Here is a 19,350-nt window from a genome sequence, read left to right as displayed (position 1 = left end):
TGCTTTTACTTTCTTGTCTTTAAAGGCATGCAATCATTTATTTTATACTTAAAATATGCTTCTCAGCTTATCTCGTTTTCAAGTCAAAATACTGCCATGGTTGACATTTTCTCATAATATAGTGACAATCTTCAACATGTGTGAATATAAACTCATCGAAAAAATCTTGCACCATTCCATGGTGAGTAGTCTTGTTAAAAATAATATCCAGGCCATTACTAAATTATTACAAAAATATAAATTTTTTGAATCACTTTTAGAATTTCCACACACAGTGGTATTTTTAAAACACCAACCACTGCATAGTGCTTAAGACCATTTAAGATGAAATATATTCAAACCTAAAACTTTAGAATACTCAAAAGGCAGGATAATGGCTGTTTTTTCATTGCAAATACATTTTTTCTTCATAAGTGCAAAATACGAAGGTATTCAGCTAAATTTTGTATATCTTTATTCAAAAGGTGAAATTAGAATATAATCTCATTTTTTATTTTAAGGCTATATTTCCCATAAAAATTGGTATTTTTATCTGTAGGATCTTAATTGTCCATTCATTTGTTTTTTTCTTTTGGTTTATTTTCTTTAACAGAGAGTGCATTTTTGTGTCTTGTTAAGAGTTTTTAATTCTCCTAACTTATACCAAGAGACTTTCTCACACTGATAGTAAATAAGGGGAGAGGCCTTATACTAACTGTGCATCTTTTCATGTAGTCAGGATTTTTTTTTTTTTTTGGATGACTTTTTTTTACAACTTCCACTTGGTTCACAATATTCCCATTATGACAACTCAATAAAAAATTGTAATCTATTTACACCAAGATACTTATGTCAGCACAGTGCTTTTGCTGATATGATTTTACATTAGATTATAATATTTTATTTGATTTACATATATACTAATACATATTTTACATATGTACACACATATATGAATATCTCCTAAATGCCATTAATTTGCATGGGGTGGTAGCTGGTAACATGTGATCTTTCTGACCATTGGTTATTCTTATGTGTGTCTAACGTACTTCTTAGAACAGATACTAGAACATCACACCTCTCATTATACAGTATTTTAAAGGTTATATTTTATTTTACTTATTTTTAAACATTTTTTATTGAGTAATAGTCATTTTACAATGTTATGACAAATTCCAGTGTAGAGCACAATTTTTCAGTTATACATGAACGTACATACATTCATTGTCACTTTATTTTTTTGCTGTGAGTTACCACAAGATCTTGCATATATTTAAGATTCCACACATGAGTGATCTCATATGGTATTCCTCTTTCTTATGTTCTGCTCCACCTAGAATAATATTCTCCAGGAGCATCCATGTCTCTGCAAATGGCGTTATGTTGTCTTTTTTTGTGGCTAATACTATCCCATCATATAAATACCCCACATCTTTATCCAGTCATCTGTTGATGGACATTTTAGGCTGCTTCCATGTCTTAGCTGTTGTAAATAGTGTAGAGAAATCAGCTGAAAACCTTATGGGGGTTCCCTTGTAACTCACTCTTTGTTTTTCTCTCACTTCCTTTAGGATCATTTCTTTATCCTTGACTCTGGCTATCTTGATTAGGATATGCCTTGGTGTGGGTATGTTTGGGTTCTTCCTGTTTGGGACCCTCTGAGCCTCCTGTGCTTGGATATGATTCCTTCTATAGGTCTGGGAAGTTTTCAGTCATGAGTCCTTCCCATACCTTTTCAATCCCCTTTGTTCTTTTTCCCCTTCTGGAACTCCTATTATGCATAGATTGGCACACTTTATATTACCCCATAGGTCCCGTATATTGTTTTCATTGTTTTTTATTTGTTTTTCTCTCAGCTGTTCTGATTGGGTGCTTCCTGTTGTCCTGTCTTCTAGATCACATATTTGTTCTTCTGTATTTTCTAGTCTGCTTTGCACAGCCTTTAGGTCAGCTCTCATCTCAGACAATGAGTTTACTAATTCTACTTGGTTCTTCTTTATAGTTTCTATTTCATTTTTGACATATTTTATATCCCTAAACACTATTTTTTTTAGTTCCTTCAGTACTTTGATCACTCGTTTTTTGAAACCTTGATCTAGTAGGCCATCAATGTCTTTTTCCTTGATCATGCTTTCAGGGGATTTCTCTTGATCTTTTAATTGGGAGTGGTTTCTCTGCTTCTTCACATTGCTCCTATCTCTCTGGCACCGTGGCTTAAGGAGTATCAGTTACCTACTTAACCTGGAGATGGTGTGCCCTTAATGATTTGATCAAGAGGTCTTTGTATCTTCACCCTGCTTCGCGAACTCAGCTTGCTGTTTCATAGGCCTTCTGTTGGCGCCCTCATCTGTGCTGCTCTCAGTGGCTGTTAGCTAGCAGATTGTGTCCCCTCCTAACACTAGGTCAGGAGCTGAGCTCTTACCCGGTGGGCGGGCATGTCACTCCCCCTCCTGATGCCACAGTCAGATGCTGTGATCAGGGGGAGGCAGGTGGGCAGATCACACCCCGTCCCAGCACCGTGGTCAGGTGCTGTGTTCCTGCTAAGAAGGTGGGTGGCTGCCCACCTGCTCTCTCCTCGTGCTGGTCACTCTGCTGCTCTGTGCAGCTGCCTGCTCTGCCTCGGGTAGGCGGTCTGTAGGTGGGCTCGGGGAAGACTGCGGAACAGCCCCACCTATGCTCTGTGCCAAATCTGAGCTCCTTGTTTCTCTTGGCAGCACAAGTTCTCTGAGGTGTCAGGGTAGAAAGATCCTCTCTGCCTCGGGCTATAAACAAGTCTCAGTCCTGCCTAGGAGGTTGTGGAGCCCCCACGTGCAGATTCAGGCCTCAGCCCCGCCCCCACCCAGGCACTATGCACAGGAGGAGATGGTAGCTGTGGCTGAGCCCTGCCTCTCTTCTTGCGAGATGTGCCAGTAATGGCACAGGTCTGAGGAGACAAAGGCTACAGCACCCCTCCCCCCAGGGCACATGCCTGTTTACAGTTTTGTTTACCTTCTGAGTTAAAATTTACCTGACAATGAAATGTATAAATTAGTCTTTTGAGGTTCATCCTTGTATCAGTAGTTGGTTCTTTTTTATTGTTGAGTATTATTCCATTGTTTGAATATACTATCATTTGTTTTATCCATTCTCCTACTGATAAATACTTGCGCTTTGGATATCTTTTTTTGCAAGCAAACTTTTTTTTAAAAAATGCAAATATAGTATACATGCTTAAATGTGAACACATCTTAAGTATACAGCTCAGTGATTTTTCACAAAGTAAACACATCTATGTAACCTTCATCCAGTCAAGAAACAGGACATTGCTGTTCCACTTTGGGTTTCTTCCCAGTTACTACGGCACCCCTTTGATGGGCTCACCATCCTAAATTCAGCCACCATGGATTGGTTTTTTTGCTTTTGAAATTTTTGGTCCCGTACTTTCCACTCAACATTATGTAAGATTCATCCACTAGTGTTTTCTGTAAACTAGTATATTTTTTATTGCTTTAAAGTATACAACTTGTATGCATGTGCCACCACTTATGGTTATGTATTTATTGTTGACAAGTGTTTGGGTCATTTTCTATTTGGGGGTATAACAAATAGTGATTATGAGAATTTTCTGGATGTCCTTTGGTGCTCAGATGTAGAAGGGTACACACATGGCTTACCCTTGGTAATAGGGTGTGGGTGTGTGTGTATGTGTATGTGTGTGTGTGTACATATATACACACACACACACACATATATAACTTTCATTCAAAAAGCCTATTTCCAAAGTATTTGTAAGAATTTATATTCCCACTGGCCATGTGTAAGAGTCCCCATTGCTTGTTGCCCTCACCAATGCTTCATATCACTTAACAATTAACTATTCTAGTGGATGTCTAATGGTGTTCCAAGTGTGGTTTTAGTACGTATTTCCATTATTACTAAAGAGGTCAGCCCCTTTTCATAGCTTATGTGGATTTTTTTGTGTGTGTGTGAAGCACCTGTTCAGTTATTTTGCATATTTTAATATTGAGGTTCTGCCTTTTTCTCCACTGGTTTTTGTTCTTTATATGCCCTAGATACAAGTCTTTTGTTGGATATAGGTATAGCAAATATATTTTCCCACCGTGTGGCTTAGCTTTTCACTTTCTTAATGGTATCTCTTGATAAAAATAATTCTTAATTTTACTGAAGTCCAACTTAAAACTCTTATGTTTCATGCTTTGTCTGGTTTAAGAACTCTTTGCCACTTCAAAGTAATTAAAATATCTCCTACACTATTTTCTAGATGCTTTATTTTGGTGGGGGATTAGGTTATTTATTTTAATGGAGGTACTGGGAGTTGAACCCAAGACCTTATGCATGCTAAGCACACATTCCACCTAAGCTTTACCCTCCCCCAGATGCTTTGCTTTATGTTTCAAATATATTAGATTTATAATCTATCTAAAGTTACTGTTCATGTATGGTACAGGGTTTAATTCAATGCTGTTCCATTGGTCTATATGTCTAACTTTAGGTAGTTATCACATAGACTTAATATTGTTTTATAAGTCCTTTAACATTGTTCTTTAATATCATCTTGGCTATTGTTGGCCCTTCACGCTTCTCTATGTATTTAGTATCAGCTTGTCAAGTTCTACAAAAAAACAGTAACAACAATTAACTGTTGGGGATTTTGATGTGCACATATAAATCTTTGAATCAGTTGAAGGGGAACTGACATCTTTAAAATGCTGAGCCCTCCAATCCATAAAGTTGGATTACCTCCCCTATATTTATTTTTATCACTGCTGTAACAAATTATCACAAATTTTGTAGTTTAAAGCAACACAAACTTACTATTTTATGGTTCTGTAGGTCAAGTCAGGAACAGGTATCATTTGGCTAAAAATCAAGATGTCAGCAGGGCTGTATGCCCTTCTGTAGGTCAAAGGAAGAATATATTTCCTTGTCTTTTCCAGCTTCTAGAGTTCACCCACATTTCTTTACCCATGGCCCTTCATCTATCTTCAAAGCTAACAGCTTTACAGCTTTCTAATCCTTCTTCCAAAGTCATATCTTTCTGACCACAGCTGGGAAAGATTTTCAATTTTTAAGGACTCCTATTGTTAGACTAGGCCCATGTAGATAATCCAGGCTAATCTCCCTGTCTCAGAGTCCTTAACCTGATACATCTGCAAAATCCCCTTTGCCATGTAAAATAACATATTCACAGATTTCAGGATTAGAGCATGGATATAGGTAGGGGTCAGTGTGGTGCACTATTCTGTTTATCAAACTGTTTAACATTTGACGCTTTCTGACAAACATACAAGATAGAAGATCCTGATCATGTTTAGAATGCTTCCTCTGCAAAATATTGGGCACTGAGTTTATTTGAAAGGACTGAAAATAATATTACCACAGGAATGGTTTCCTAATTCTACTGACATTTACTTACTTTATACTTAAATACCCAAAATGGTCAGCCAGGAGTGGGATCTTGGCAAATAAAATAAAAGTATAATTCAAGCTTTTATCACTGAATTTACTAGCTAATTCTATTTTAGAAACCGACAGAAAATAAAACAATTTAGAGTAAGTCTGATTACTTATATATTAAGTGAAAATTAAGTTTTAAAAGCATGTCTGAATATGGGATAAAGTAAGCATCATAAAATGTAATGTTAATATTTAGTACCTGCAAATCTCAAACTCCCAATTTATAAACAAGTTCATACTGTATAGCACAAGGAACTATATCCAATACTGTTTTGTAGTAACTTATGGTGAAAAAGAGTATGAAAAGTAATATATGTATGTTCATGTATGACTGAAGCATTGTGCTGTACACCAGAAATTGACACATTGTAAACTGACTACATATATATATATTTGAAAGGGCTGAAAGGACTATATATACCAAGAAAAAAAATTAGATTGATAACCAACAAAAAAATCTGTCAGTAATATAATGCTAGAAACACAGACACAAAAGAAAATCTCAGGCATACATCTGTTTATAGAGTCCTAGAAAAAATAGTGCCTATGCAAGTCCCTGATAAACATGAGAAAATAGGAAAGGCAATATAAAAGTTCAAAATGCTTTGCTATGTAAGAGCTGCAAGGTGACTCAGACACAAACTTAAGTGGTCAAAATGTTTATATAATTAATGATAACTTAAAGTAACTGAGGACATCATTTTAAATGAGATAAAAATAGCTGCTCAATTTTCATATTACTAAGCAAGTCATTTCTGTTTATAGTAGGTTTATATTATTTTTATATGTATTTATATTTTATAAAGACATCAACTTAGATCCTGGCTGATAACTGACAGTGGAGCAACTGATTGATTTAAATGGGTATCATAGACTTATCAGATTTCATATGCTTTAAATATACATTAATTATTAGCTGTCAGGAAGAGTTCAATTTTCATTTATTCTAATATAGCTGTGTCACAGGCAGGTTACTCTGTATTTACAATGGAGAATCATGATAGATATAAAGATATCAAGTCTTACTGATCTTCATAGGGGTGCTTTTATAAGAAAAGGAGAATAAAATAAGAAAAATCTAAAATACTACTTTTTTTATAGTGTTCTAACAGTTTTATCTTATTTTTATTTTTTTACTGAGTTATAGTCCGTTTAAAATGTTGTGTCAATTTCTGGTGTACAGCACAATTTTTCAGTACATTACGAATATACGTATATTTGTTTTCATATTTTTTCCCCATGAGCTACTACAAAATTTTGAATATATTTCCCTGTGCTATACAGTATAAACTTGTTTATCTATTCTATAGATACCTGTCAGTATTTACAAATCTTGAACTTCCAGTCTGTCCCTACTCATACCCTGTAAAATACTATTAAATCAATATATATTTATGAAGAACTATGAAAAATGGGAAACTATAAGTTGTTTCTTTAAATTGGAGCAAAGAGAACTACTTTAACTGGAAAATAGTTAAAATCTGGCAAGTTTTATGATTTCATGTTCACCCCTGGCAGCTTTTTTTCCTCCTTTCTCCTTCAATCTTTTTTGGACCTTCTAAAGAATTAAATTAAAAAAAAAAAGAAAGAAAGACAGAATAAAAGAAAATTAAGAAACAGATTTGCATCTAAAATAACCTCCTAACTGGAAAGATTGTATACTTTGTGAAAAATTTACAGCTGCCGACTTATGATCTATGTCTCTGTCCACGCTGCCTTACTTGTTAAGAAGGGTCTTAAAAAAAAAAAAAAGGTAAAGAAAAATAGCAAATTATAATGGCTTTTACATTTTAAATTCTTTTCTATGTGTCTACAATCTGCTCTATCATGAGTTATTAAGACAAACATTATCAGCTATACTCTACTTTCCTATCATGCACATTGTGACTCTGAGAAGCACTCACGCTCTAACTTACCATCTGCAGGTGGTGTACAGGTTAATGCAGTTCTTTTGACAATATATGGTTTTGTAGTCTAGTTGTCTAACTACTACATAATGGAAAAGATGTAGAACTACTGGTACCACTGCCCTCGGTCTCTGTCATTTACCTTAAACATACCTGGAAATGTAGATTCAAAAACTCATTGGCAAGAACATTTTTCACACTCCAGATATGATATTTCTCTAGAGTTAAGATGGCCATTCTGAAAGAGAAACAATATTTAAGAATATCTTAAATCTTCATCTTCTTATATTATTTGAATAAAATCTGTTTTATTAAACTTGCAATGGTCATTTGTCTGAAAGAAAACTAATGATTTAACGTGATGCTATGTGTTCATCTGAAAGTAGGCCAGCAAGAATAAGTTCAAAAGTAACCAAACTCTGAAGTAGTCAGTCACAACGTGGGCAATTTATCACCAAAAATCTATTTCCTCCAGTAAGACCTGGGAAATAACTCACAGTATCTTCTGGTTCAAGGTGAAGTTTACTAACAGAACCCACAAAAGGTTCTGGTTAGAGAAAAAGGACTATTTACTAACTTTGAAAGCATCTTTCCAAACTCTCTGGATTATGCCCTTTGACCCTAACAATTTTCTAAGATCTTCTTTAAAACATCTGGCAATATTATTAGACTTCTTAAGAGATTTAAAAAAACTAAATATATATAATAAATGAGTATCTATATAAACATTTCCTCAAAATAAAATTTAACATTACTTTCACAAGTTGAATAAAGCAGTATTTTTTTTTTTGGTGTCAAAGTGTACCAAAAATTACATTTATATACAGTAGACAATATTTCTTGGCAGGCAAAAATATAACCAAATGCTTCTTACTTCATGTTTTGAACAATCACCTTAACAATCCTAGATGAATAATAATGTTCTTAGCTTTTATTAATTATATTTTTATTATCTAATGATTTATTATTTAATGATATTTAATATTTATTATTAATGATATTCATGTATTCATTCAATATATAATACCATGTATTATAAGAAAAGATTTTAAAGCACTATGATGGTAATTATTGGCTTTCATGATGCAACTTCCATAAAAGTATATTAATACCAATGTAATGGTACAAAATAATGGGTAATATTGTCACAGTCTAGTCACCAGTGAATATGGGTAATAGGTTTGGTTGAAAGGTCCAAATTCTATTCTAAATTTTTACCATTTCATTATTATGGTTACACGGAGATGGAGCAGCTAAATTATCTTTTTTTTTAATGTTCAAAAGTACAGCCATAAGAAGAAACACGGTCTTACATAAAAATAGACAGCGATGATAACCTCCATACTTATCAAACACCCAGAAAAAAGGCAATGGAAATTGTATCTCTACATAAGGTATTTCCTAACAGAAACTTTCCTATGTTTCTGTTTTCATATATACCAAATAGAAATGGCTACCTTAGTTTTGGGCAGAAAAGTAAATGAAGACTGTTATCTGAGTTGCCAAAGATCAAGCCCTGAAAAATTCATTTCTATTATTTATTTCTATTGAGTGTCAGTTAATAAGACTATGATGATTTCTTCTGGATTTGTGATTGAAAAAAAAAGTTACTTATTTTTCTAAGCCTGTAGAAGACCACTATGGTCTACATCCTACCATCTGCTACTTGGTACATGTCAACATTTGAATAGAAAGGGTCAAATTAACTCATATGTGTCTCACATATATGGATTATCTTCAGTTTCACAGGGATACATAGACATTAAGGCAAACCTATTATAATATCTTTAATAAATGTTGTGAAACTAAAAAAAATTCAAGGCTTTATTCTTTGTAAAGTACATGCTTGTTTCTGCTATTATACACTTATTCTGGCTGCTATTAAAAAACTTAGAACAGACCCTCACCAATATTATTGAAAAAAAAATTTTTAAAACTATATACACCACCCAGATTGAGATAAAAAATAATTTCCATCATCCCAGATATCCTATGGTCCTTCCCAGTTAAATGACCCATCTCCAAAATCACTATTGTAACAATTATTAACATGAGTTGTCTCTGTTCTAGAACTTCATATAAATTGAATTGTACAATGTGTTCTTTTATTCTGTGGCTTCTTTTGCTCAATATAAGCTTTGTCTTACCATAATGTATTAAAATGGGAGAAGTAAAGATTATAAACTACAGATGTCAAGGGCTGTCTCTACTTAATTTTTATAAAATGCCTAGCTTATAAAATATAATGTTTTTATGTAAATAACACTTAATGGAGTTGTTTAAAGGTGGAATGGGCTTTCCTTAGGGACAACTCGGAGGTATTGTAACGACAGGTCCAAATAAGCATTTAGCAGGGATGATGTAGAAGAGATTCAAGTATGTATACGTAAGGTATGTATACCAATTCAGAATATAATGTATTTTTAGAAAAGAATAAATTAGTCTCTGCTAGACTCACCTTTGTGGTGTCATGTGCATTCTATGTGTCTTCTACAATGTTGGATACATCCACATGTAATTCCTTTAAAACCAGAAACCCAAATCAGTAGTTAGGATAGAGAAGGTATCATTTTTATTAGCCAGTAGCTGAAGTATAAAGTATTTTGGGTCAACTTTTTTTTTCTTTTTTTAATTACAGAAATAGATTGTTTGTTTGCCTTAAAAATTTATGACAATTTTCCAGTGGTTTCATTTTTTTAATATAATACATTCAGCTTATTAAATTTTCTAAGGCAAATTCTCTTCCCAATTTTGCATCTTTGGCTATGAATATTTTGAGTAGCATAATATAGAACCTAGAAGTAGTAAGAAATCTTTTTCTCAAACTGTTTTAAAAAATTCTTCACTCTATGTTCCTGTTGGAAGTTTACATTCAAGAAGATGTATACAATCAGACTTTACCAGGGTATGATCGGTGCAGTTGTCCTTCCAGGCCTCTAAATGTGCAACCACGTGTCTCTCAGTTCAACCCTAGAGAGAACTCCATCACCATCAACATCAAATACCTTGAAGCAAACTAAAGGAAAGAAACTCTTATGGAGGGAAATTACTTTCATATTCTGAAGTATAATACATTTTATTACAAGCTGCCCTAGTAAAATTACTTAGTTCCTCAAACAATTACATTCTGGATTAAGTTCTTATTTGGAGGAGATTGTGTCATTAAAGTCCTTTGAACTTGTAGGAATTCCTGTACACTTCACAAGTCTCTCTCCTTATATCATTAGCCAGCTTAGAGAACTCTATCCTTCACCTAAATCTAAAGTTAAATTTCTTGTAAACTGAAAAAGAAGGGCCAAGTTACTATACAATATCTCACAGATTTTGAGAAGGTAATTCAAGCTTTTAAATTAATTTCTAATATTTAAAACTGATCACTTCAGAGTTGATTCTTACAATGTTCAAAATATTCCATCTACATTAAGAATCAACAAAAAGCTGGTACAGTCAGCCCCCTGTATCCATTGGTTCTGCATTCACAGGTATAAACAATAGATCAAAAATTATATATATATATATATATAAATTTTCCCAGAAAGTTCTCAAAAGCAAAACTTGAATTTGCTATTCACTGACAACTATTTACATATCATTTACATTGTATTTACAAATAATTACATTGTATTAGGTATTACAAGTAACCTAGAAATGATTGAAAGTATACAGGAGGATGTGCATAGGTTATATGCAAATACTATGCCATTTTACATAAGGACTTGAGCATCCATGGATTTGGTATCTGAGAGGGTCTCAGAACCAATCCTCAGCAGATAATGAGAGATGACTGTATAAAGATTTTGCCTCTCCAGTGTAATTAATGTGCACCCAATATTTTTGCCTAAGAACAATCTCAAATCTTCAATGAAGTTTATATACAACAAGCTAAAAATCCGAAATATCAGCACTTTGCTAATTAACATCAATATCAGCAAAATTGCTAGTTAGTCTAGTTGGTTAACTTCCACTAGTCCACTGGCAAAAAATAAATTAAAAAAAAATTTAAGACAATAATTAACCTCAATTGAGAAACAAAGACTTCAGCCTCTTTAATACCAGAACTTTAATGTGAACAAATAATCTATCACAAAGCCAGGTTAGAGTAATGGTATACTATCAGGGAAGATAAAAGAAATCTAAATTTTTAAGATTAAATAATTATCTACTTCACACACCCGTGTGTGTAATAATTATGTATTAATTATGCTATGAAATTAACTGAGTACATCACAGTACAACATTACTAAAGAATATTGAACTAATAAGTATCATACCCAAAATACGCAGTATTTGTGAAGCTGTATTTTAGAAATATGCAGAGATAATGACCCTAGTGAATATATAAGAATTAGGTTCCAATTAAATGTAAACTGCTGCATTTTCCTAACCAAATATGGTTAAGATTTATTAATGTAATATGCTTATAAATTACGCTATAATATTTTAGCTAGGTTTAAAAGATAAATTTAGTATTTAATAAAATTGTTTTATCATAAATTTAATTTTGCTAATAAAATATCAATATACACAGTGCTAGAAAATAAGTTGGAATTCAAGTTAAGCAAGACAAATTTTCTATATAGACTACCAGAAAATATTTTCTATATGCTTAACATTTTCAAACACATCATGAATGATGTAGTTCATTTACCATGAATTGTACATTCATCTGGAAAATCAACCATTATTAATAACAAAGATCTTAAATTACTCCACAGTAAAGAAGAACAGATGATTGAACCTTTACACTGACCTCAGTAAAACCTCAGCAAGAGATTGCTATTTGCCAAAGGGATGAAAATTCAAGCTTTAATCAGATGATTTTTTACATGAATGGATGCTAATTTTTTTCTCTGTATAGCTTCCAAATTTTGTGATGTTTAACACACTTACATTTCTGTCTTTCAGCCAGAGGTCCTCTGCAACAAGCTGATAACCCACAGGATATCTCCTTAAAATCTATGTGGCTGTCATGATTTTCACCAAAAGCGTTAATAAACCTGTAAAATAGGAACACAGAATAAATCACAGCCAACAAACTTCCTGTTAATAATGACATGCTTATGAAAGGAGGCATGACTCGCACAAACTGACTTAGTTTTTAAAAGTTATCAGTAGTTTCCACTGTCTTAGGAAGTTTTTTTTTCCCCCCTGGCATAATTATAACCAAAATTTAACTTCCTAGAAGAAAATACTATCATTTAGTGTTTGGTTTTGTCTGCCTACCTGTCTCTATCTTATATGAATTCCAAAAGTCTAAAGTGATTGTAGAATGTAAAAAATAAAAGTATATTTTAAAAATGTAACTGGAAAAAAGTCAGAGACCACAATTATCCTAATTTGGAAAGACTAAGAAGAAAAAGGAAAAAAGAAGAAGAAAAGTTGAACTCTATAAAAGATATACTATGTCGTTATTAACAAGCTTCATACAGCTCCTTCATGAAGCAAAGAAAACTAACACACTATATTATAAGAGAAAGAAATTCTGTACTGCAGTCTTCATTGTACCACTTAATCTGTATACATAAATATATTAAATTTCAGAAATAAAGGGCAATTTATAATCTAATCCTGTGGATTTTAAACTTTTCATAAAAAATAAATGGAATCATTTTGTTTTCAAATGAAATGATTTCTCAATCTCTAATTCTAAAAAGGTAAAAACATAACTGCACTGCTGAAGTGGAAGCCCTGTCTGTTCTAGCTCCCCTAACAAGTATTTCTAAAACACACTACAAACCTGAAGAATACAGACTATTTCAAGAATCTAATTCTGTGCCCTCAAAGAGCAGAAAATTGAAGCTAAGAAGTAGTTAAATGACTTGCTGAAAGTAAGAAATTTTTTTTAAAAAGGTCTGAATCAGAAGCAGAACCCAAGCTTTCAGATTTCAAATACAGTTTTTGTGATTATCACCCACAACTACTCCTTGTAAACCTCATTTAATTATATATATATATAGTAGTGAAAAGTTTAGAGCTAAGTGGGGACCTTAGAGATGGTCTAGTCCAGTGGTTTCTTAATTTTTTAAGGGTGGGGGAAGGATACAGCAGTGGAACCTTCTTCTATATAAAAGAAATACAATAGACATTACTCAGCTGAGGAAGAGGTGGGGTCATGTGTGGAAGCTAGAGCTTTGCCTATTCAGTGTCCACCACCCTGACCTTGCACCAGATGCTCAGGCACCGCACTGGAGCACAGTTTCATAATGATTTTCTTGGTCAAACCGATTTTATATATGAGAATATTCAGGTGCAGAAAGGTAAACCGACTTACACAAGGCTCCAAAGGTGGAACAAGGCTCACGTTTTTAGCAAAGAACATTTGTAGAAAATAGGATTCCCACCTTCACTCAGAGATGGACAAATTGGTGGTGAAGCCAATGGGCCAAATGTCTCTAAATCAAGTCATCCAGTTCAGGATTGAGCCCTCAGCAACCAATAGCATTTCTCCAGATGAATGATGTCTGATTCTTCCACTAACAAATCAAACAAGATTATAAAATCTCACTCTTCTCTTCTGGACAATTAATTAGTTCATCCTGATAATGTAACTTCTAAAGATACATTTTAATTTCCCAGTTACACTGTTAAAAAACTACCTAAAACAAAAACTCTGAAAGACAAATATATTGTATATAAAGTGGCATGAAAATTAAATTCAAATTAACATAAAAGAGGCTTTAAAATGGGAAAAAAACTTGCAATTTCCCATTAAGCAGGCTGTTTAATTCCAACATGTAAAATAATAAACTAAGATATTTATTTTTTGCTTCCCACACTTTTATCTGTATTCACTTTGGTGATTTTAATCTCTATCTTGGATTTGAAAATTCCTGATCATAGTCTCTCCTGGCTACACAGGTAACACACTAATAGCAGAATCTATGTTTGAGTTATCCTGTCACTATGGTAACCATTTACACATTTAATACTTATTAAATAAATGTACAAAGGGGATAGACCTAAGCTTCTCCTTCTTGGCCCTAAAATTCTTACTACCCCTCCTATAAAGGCAGGAGCCTCCTCTGTAGGACAGAGTGTAAATGTATCTCCTGAGAAGGATTCCCCAACAAGGGCTGTCTTTACAGCGTGCTTTTAGATAAGATGTTTTTATGGGACATTTCAATAAAAGGATCAAGGACCTAAGCTTCCCAGTATGGTGGGAGTTGTGATGGGCATGGGAGGATGCTCACTTGGGAGGATGAGATGTTAAAGACACTAACAGTGAAAAGGACAGGGCAAGATGAAGGGCGATTGGGAAACAGGACCACAGAGATGTGACATCTACTTCCCACTGTCATCTAAGTGATACCTACTTGAAAGAAATATTTTTACAGTTAAATTCTATAATGGGGGGTTATTTAAATGAAGCACACATATACTCAATGAGTAGATCACATAATTTTTAGAGATTCAGAGTGCATTAGCATTTTCAGAGTATTTTTTACATCAATAACTAGTATTTATAAATTCCTGTGCGCTAAATGATTATGTGGAATTATTTCCATTTTGCTTTTAGACTTACTACAGCTTAACCTATTCAATGCACTGATACAGAGTAATTTTTCTAATGAATAAAAATGATAATATACAACCTTGTTAAAGATTCTTTAATTTCTCCATCACCAGATTTATGAACACTTAGGCCTATGTGTCAGGCCCCGTTTCTTGCCAGCTTTTTCACCAACACCTTACATTTAGGTTATATTGCATTACCCAGAGGTCGGGAAATGTTCTTTCACACATCCATGTCTTTATTAGGTCCTGTGTCCTCTGAGGAGAAACCTTCTCCCCACTTTCACATCCTTCCATTTTACAGCCTAACCACTAATCCTTCTGTGAACACCTTCTAGTGCTTTCCAACCTCACCAGCTACCCCAGGGTTTTAACTTCTCTCTTCCACAACTGTCCTCCACTGTATATAGTATCCAATATTCAAGTGAAGTATGAGTCCTCATTTACAGGTCTGTGGCCTCTCTAGATTATAAAGTATTTGGATTCAGAAACCTTGTGCTTTTATCACTGTAGCTGCTAGAATTCATTTCATAGGACCTGATACATAGTAACCACACAATAAATACTTGCTGAATGAATGAATGAATGAATGAATGAATGGCCAAGGCAATCTTCACAGCCAAGGCTTCCCCATCCCAGCTCAGTATTCTTTCTGTTATATCAAAGAGACTCTGCCCCATGAAACAATAGACCCTGCACATTTTAACAAGTGTATACAATTATTAGGAACTATTATTAGAACAGAGACTAGCACTACTGTTCTCATAGTTATGTCACATAAGTAGTGTATTAAAGCTCATTCTGATTTGTTATTTATACAAATCAGCTATGTCTGTCACCAGTTTAAATATTAGTAATTTAGAAAACAAAAGTTATTGATTTATCCACTCATCAAAAAACATTATGACAGATCTACTTACATACCTCTTTTGTCAGTTTATATACCAACTGGAAAAGAAGGGGTGTACAGTCAACTCTGAGATTATAATTGCCTGCAAAATAAAATAGAGAGTATTTTAATACCTCCAAATGGACTTCAAACCTGTATTTAATTCTAACTTTATTTTCTAATTATAAACAAGATATAACAGATTTCAAATTGAAGTCATCATTCCTGGAGAATTAAAAATAGGGTGGACCCTACAGATTATCATATTCAGTGAAGTATGTCAGACAGAGAAAGGCAAATATCAAATTATATCACTTATATGTGGAATGTAAACAAACAAAAAAATGATACAAATGAACTTATTTACAAACCAGAAATACATTCACGACATAGAAAAGAAACTATGGTTACCCAAGGGGAAAGGGGGAAGGGAAGAGAGATGTTAGGAGTTCAGGACTAACAGATATACACTATTATATATGAAACAGATAAACAACAAGGACCTACTGTATAGCACAGGGAATTATATTCAGTATCTTATAATAACCTATAATGGAAAAGAATCTAAAAACAATGTATATGTATATGTATATGTATATAACTGTGTAACTTCGCTGTACACCTGAAACTAATATTACAAATCAAATGTACTTCAGTAAAAACAAATAAATAAAATTTTAGAATAGATAGATAGGTAGGTAGATAAATAGACAGACAGACAGTCTGGCTAAAACTAAAACACAAGGTGGAAATAACTCTTCAGGAGCCAGAGAGGCTGCAGCACACACTCAGGATAGGAGACTGCAGAGGCAGACTCTGCTGCTAAGGCCGCAGCTCCTGCAGTAACAGTAAGGGCCATTGCTCATTATGGCAGCAGTACCTAGGGGTCTTTGGCAAAGGAAGTGGTAAGGCCATAATGTTCACGTTTTTATTCATTCATTCAATTCAATATCAAGACGTTAGACTAGAGCGTGTCAGTAACTAACATGTGTCCTGTGACACTTGCCTAGAAATAACCATAACACGATGAAAGCCTACAGATGCACATGCCACATGTCAGGGTCAAAAGGAAGTCTGTAGTGGGTGCTTATTTCAGAGTTGTTCCAATACATACAGGAACTATTTCTGTATGAAATACTTTAGCCCAACTTTTAAAAATAGCTCCACAGGAAGAATGTCAAAAGTACTAAAGTTTTAAGTAGTAATCCAAGATAGGCCAATGGTAAATATACTAAAGAAATTAGGATCAATAGCTTAGTTATGAATCATATTGATTCATTTGAATCATAATAATGTTCTCTCTGGTAAAATGGAGAAATGGAGGTATTATTGAGGCATCTCATAGAAAGAGGATAATCCTAGTTTATGAGTTGGAGTTGACAGACTTAAATACTGGTATACTATTTAATGACAATCTGAAATAAAATTTACCTTCTGTGTATGAGTCTGCATTGATATATGCAACCTCTCTCTCCTGGAGTGTTTTCACATTCTCCTGTAGTTGAAGCAAAGCAGTCACTTAACTCAAAGCATTTACAATTGTGGAAATACAAGCAAAACAAACAAATTAATTCAGTAAAAGAGTGGTTTGCAGATACCATTATAAATCAAATGCCTATGCCTTTGACCATAATTTTAAGAAAATGCCATTAACTGGTTGATAATATTAATGCAATTAAAACAAGAAAGAAAAATATTAGTGATGCTGTAGCCACTGTTCATAGCAACAGCACGGAGACCCAGAGGAAAGCTGCCCCTGATCCCCTGCACCATAATATGAAGGGGTAAGGCTCGGAGATGCTCAGCCACACCCTGGATCTACTGGAAGAGAACTGCTCAAAGTAAGGCCTGGAAATCTGTATTTTTAAAAGGTGTCCCTGGCAATCCTTACAGACATTAAAGTATGAGACCCCTTGACGTTGGGGATCCAAGTAACTTTACCATATTAAAAGTGAGGAAGTTGGAAATTTGATTTATCAAGAATTTTTTGAAAGAGAAGATATTGATGAAAAAGAAAAAGGAGGGGAGGATAGAGAAAAAACTAGAGGGAGAGAAGAGTGGCTATTAGGACAAAGACAAGACATTTCTCTCTCACACATACATGCACACACGCACACACATTCTAGAAAAATACAGCAGAAGAAGACTAATGCCATCATACACATGGGAATATGCGGAGAGAGCTCTTTTCTTCTCTCTGTTTCTCTCCCTCTCTCTCTAGCTTGCTACCTTATAAGAGCAGTTACAGTAAAAACATTTAAAGCTTTGACTGGTCATCTCACAAATGAGAATTCTCACCTCTGCACTTGGCCACACAGGATAGATAACAGCTGATTCTGCTGCAGAGTTTCCATTATGACAGAGCTACAGTAGAAATAAAAAAGATTCCTTAACTATATGTAAAGGTAAATGTGCTGCTGAATATGATCAAGAAGCTAGTAGAAAATGGGAAACAATATTCAAATTGTCTTTTAACTCAAATGAATTTAAATTAATGCAAGGCATATTATCTTGTATCTTGGATTTATTTTATCTGTATTCTAAGCTGCTTAAATTATAAAAAGACACATGTATTTCTATATACATGTATTCACAAGAAATTACGTATTTCTAAAAGTAAATGACCTTAATGAATAAGATCTGATTCATGTAAATAAGTGTATTATGAAATGCATGTTCATAACACCAACATAATAATAAGACTTTGCAATATACATGGAATCAAATATGATACAAGTAACTGTGATTTTATTCCCATACTTATTTGATTCATATTATTATTTTAAAGTATGCGGAAATGAGTCAGAAGGAAAGCATTTTAAAAACCAGACACAATGATAAGAAAGATATGATATTCTTTAAACCAATTCTATAAAATTTGGACTCATAAATGATGAACAAAACAGAGGATAGTCACAGGAAAGTGCTTTTTGGTGCACCTGCCTTTAAAAAAATACACAAGCCTACCTTGAACATGTAAGAACTTAGAGTTACTGGACAGAGAGCCTAAGGGAAGAAGATGAAAGAAGGGGGCCTATGAGAGACACTTTAAAATAAAGCATTAAGAGCCAGTGACAAATGAAAATTAATCATAATTGAATTAAAAATAAATCCTTGAAATTTTAGAGTAATTCAATTTACAAAATCAATGTATTATACTTCCCAATCAGGCACTTTTGTAAATGGTAAAATATACGTATGGTTAAAATTTAGTATGGAATCCATAAAGGAGAGACTATAATCAGAGTATAGTCATCTTAAAAGAGCATGTTGTTTTCCTAGTAAGAAGAAATCCAAGGAAACTGTAAAAACTTGAAAATTAATGCCAAGGATCTATATCAGATTTTCAATAAGCTAATTCACTTGTCAGAAGCAGCTTCCTAGGTTTGACTATTTTCTGAGCTTACAGATTTTACTTATCACAAAACAAATATAAACAGAAACTAAAATACTTTAAAAATAATGAAAAAATTGGTTTGTACTTAGTAATTAAGAGGTTGTTCTGTTTTGCCAAACTGATGTAAAAGCAAAAACAAACTCTATTTCTTAAATTTTCTTGAGTATTTATCCAAATTAAAACAATATCAGGTAATGGAACACATCTGT

At 33.6% G+C, this 19,350-nt stretch overlaps 1 protein-coding gene and 1 long non-coding RNA gene across 3 annotated transcripts in view; one reads left to right on the top strand and one right to left on the bottom strand.

Moving 5' to 3' along the window:
- LOC141574792 (uncharacterized) overlaps positions 1 to 19,350 on the top strand; it is a 43,227-nt gene that overhangs the window by 2,060 nt on the left and 21,817 nt on the right. The gene's annotated exons all lie outside the window — the stretch shown is intronic.
- Positions 1,064 to 19,350, bottom strand: part of LOC141574725 (uncharacterized) — a 28,581-nt gene continuing 10,294 nt past the window's right edge. The window contains exons 6-14 of the mRNA XM_074351445.1: positions 18,712 to 18,750; positions 18,043 to 18,108; positions 17,176 to 17,239; positions 15,780 to 15,847; positions 13,685 to 13,816; positions 12,234 to 12,340; positions 10,245 to 10,359; positions 9,802 to 9,864; positions 1,064 to 7,581 (exon numbers count right to left, since the gene is read on the bottom strand). The gene's annotated coding sequence lies outside the window, so the exon portion shown is untranslated. The remainder of the gene's footprint in view (positions 7,582 to 9,801; positions 9,865 to 10,244; positions 10,360 to 12,233; positions 12,341 to 13,684; positions 13,817 to 15,779; positions 15,848 to 17,175; positions 17,240 to 18,042; positions 18,109 to 18,711; positions 18,751 to 19,350) is intronic.

The sequence above is a fragment of the Camelus bactrianus genome, chromosome 23, assembly GCF_048773025.1.
Source record: "Camelus bactrianus isolate YW-2024 breed Bactrian camel chromosome 23, ASM4877302v1, whole genome shotgun sequence".
NCBI lineage: Eukaryota > Metazoa > Chordata > Mammalia > Artiodactyla > Camelidae > Camelus > Camelus bactrianus.
The sequence above is the reverse complement of the archived record's forward strand: the minus strand, read 5'-3'. Positions and strand labels throughout refer to the sequence as shown.